The sequence below is a fragment of the Micropterus dolomieu genome, linkage group LG02 (genome assembly GCF_021292245.1).
Source record: "Micropterus dolomieu isolate WLL.071019.BEF.003 ecotype Adirondacks linkage group LG02, ASM2129224v1, whole genome shotgun sequence".
Lineage (NCBI taxonomy): Eukaryota > Metazoa > Chordata > Actinopteri > Centrarchiformes > Centrarchidae > Micropterus > Micropterus dolomieu.
The window spans coordinates 452,903-456,063 of NC_060151.1; positions in this window are offsets into that span (position 1 = coordinate 452,903).

A 3,161-nucleotide genomic window follows, 5' to 3' on the forward strand; every position below is an offset into this window, starting at 1 on the left:
TGGGCTGTGGGACTCTCCTTAGACAAAGCTTGGTAAAAGGCACCCTCTCAACCCCCCCTTAATTTACTTGTTTAGTTTCACTCAATTCCTGGATGCCTATGGGACCATGATTATGTTATTTGATCCCATAGACTAGAGGTCACTAACAGGCGGACCGTGGTCCGGATCCGGACTTCCGACCTACAGCTGATTTATTATTGAAACTTACTACTTCGTGACGGAGCGTTTCTATTTTAACCCACGCAGCTTTTCTAGCATTTAATGTGAGTTTCCAGGTTTAGCGGACCAGGAAACTTACAGACCAATCGCATGTGCTCCAATTGTCTCATGTGCCGCTGCTCAGCCAATCAAATCTGTGCATACCGATGCCTACGAGTCGAGTCCGCGAGATTCACCAGAGACGTTTTGTAAACACACACGAACTGGGGAAAGGGAAAAGAGACTTCACATGGCTTTTAATCAAGAATGTACAGATTTTTACATGTACATTCCTCCCACAGGCAGTTCAAAACCAGATTCTCTCATCAATCTACAATGCTAGCTGGCAGGACAAGCTAGAGCTCACGTTTCTCACTGAACAAGAGAAAGTAGGAAATTGGTAGCTCTATAAGAGGGAATGAAAGAGAAGAGGAGGCATTACAGATGTTCATTTGTTATGATGTGTTGTGTTTATGTAATTTATTCTAAAAATTAGGCTCTTTATTTTAGTTTACTTAAATTTAGAAGTTATTATTAGAGTAGTTATTTATTATCCCTCCAGTTTGATGTGAAAACTGACATTGAATATTCTTGAAATATTTTGATTTGACAGGCCGTTGTTGACTAAGAACATATGTTGATACAACTGTTGTTATGGTACTGAATGATAATGCAAGTTAGTTGTTTTGATGTTCCGGACCTTTGCTTCGGGAAATTCTCTCTAACTGGACCTCTTTGAATTCTAATTGGATACCCCTGCAATAGACACTCATAAATACTGCTGTCTGACATAACTTTAGACTACACCAAATACATAACAAAAAACTCTGTCCTTAGGCATTTATTAATTTCTGACTCTGATGGTGGGAAAAACAGTTCCACAAAACTACTGTGTCTTTGAACTCTCTCTTTAGCCAAGTCACACATGTAGGCTATTCTATGTGATCTACTTGTGATGTAGCAACTAAAGTAATAACTAATGTAATATTGTTTCTTTTCCATTTATTGAGCCTCCCCTGAAACTGTTTGGAGCCCCCCTGGGGAGGCCCCCCCCACACTTGTGTTTCCTCAGAAACTTGCTTTATCTTCCAGTCACTTGCACACACCACTCTCTCTCTCCCAATTTATATCTGCTCTGTTGACTTTCTTCATCAGCAGTAATGTTATACATAAGTCACCCAAAAAACACATCTCATGCATTTTGGATTTTCTAACTGTGGCTCCTTTTTCACAGCAACAGGTGACCCACGTGTGAAGGAATAATGTAAATAACATAATCTATTAAAAAACGACCAACACCAATGTGGTACCGAATAACTTTGGCACCAACAGGTGTCTTCGCTTTTCACTGTCACTTTATCTGGTCCTTGCTTGTAAAATATCCACGTGTCCACGTCTTCTAACTTAATAAGTTAAAAAAGATAAAGCTGCAGCCCAATCCTCGGTTCAGGCAGGAGAAAACATTTTCAAAGCAATACAGAATGCCTTAGAGCCTTACTCTGCTTATTCTATTATATTTTGCTAGTTTGAATTTTTACCTTCTGCCTGAATTTTGTGTTTCCCTTTATCTAAATCACCATAAATTGGTGCAGAGATTTTCACTAAAATGCAGGAAATGAACAGTTTAAAGCTCAAAATGTTAGGTTTGGTCTCCTCACCCTATCTGTAAGGCTGCACAGCCACTCGACCAAGCAAACTCATTTTGACCGCTTGTATAAGCAATCTCTTTCTTTTGATCAAAATTTTCCCAATTTTGAAATTGGGAGCATTACGGAGGTATCTGTACTGAATATGAGTTTATCGAGTTTATTAGAGATAATATTTTTTGTATCTGTGTTTTTTGATATCTCATCTGGATTTAATTAAGGATTTTAATTGTTGATCATGGAGGAACTGGTCTCTCCCAACCCTGTATTTCTGGATTAGAGTATTTAATGATATAAGTTGGTTATTTTCAAATAGGTGATGAAGATGGGTGATACCGCTGTGTTGCCATGATGGAAAATACACAGGGGTGTTAAGCAGTTTGAAATCCGGATTCTGTTCTAATTCTAGCCATGTGTTATTTAACTTGTGCTTTTGGGTCCATATGAATAAATATTGTAATTGATTTGCCAGAAAGTAGTAAAGAAAATGTGGTGCTTCCAGGCCTCCTTGTGATTTCCTATTTTGTAATGTTGAAAGTGAGATTCTTGGTTTTTGTTTTTCCAGTAAGACTGAGTAGTTAGTGAGTCTAGTGGTTTTAATAATATGATATTGACCAGTTATTACGACCACAGGATTTCAATCAATTTTGCAATGAATTTGTTTCTTCAATCTAAATTTTAATAGGAATGCATTTTATTTGTTGACTGTTTGTTGACAACCTCAGATCTTTCCAGCCTGCCCCCGTCTCACCACCCTCTCACCATGCCAACTTTGTCCTCCTCAACACCCGATCGATTAACAAGAAAGCCCTTGCCCTCCATGAAGTAATCCTTGACAACACGCTGGATTTCCTTCTGCTCACCGAAACCTGGCAACAACCCAATGACTTCTCTCTCAACCAAGCATCCCCCACTGGCTACAATTACATCTGCAAACCCCGCCCCTCGCCATTATCTACAATCACAACTTCTGGATCACTGAACTCACCCTACCCTTATTATCTTCATTTGAATATCTCGCCTTCAAAGCTCTTTCCTCATGACAGTTATCCTCATCTACTGGCCACCTAAACCAAATCCTTCCTTCCTCTCTGATTTTACAGAACACCTCACACTAGCCTCATCTCTCTCTTCATGTCTGCTGCTACTCAGTGACTTAAACATCCAAATAGACTCCCCCACCTGCAAGCTGTCATCAGAATTCACCATTTTACTGGAAAACTTCACTCTCATCCAACATGTCACATTCCCCACCCATGACAAAGGACACATCCTCGACCTGGTCTGCTCCACTAACCTACCAGTGCTCGACCTCCA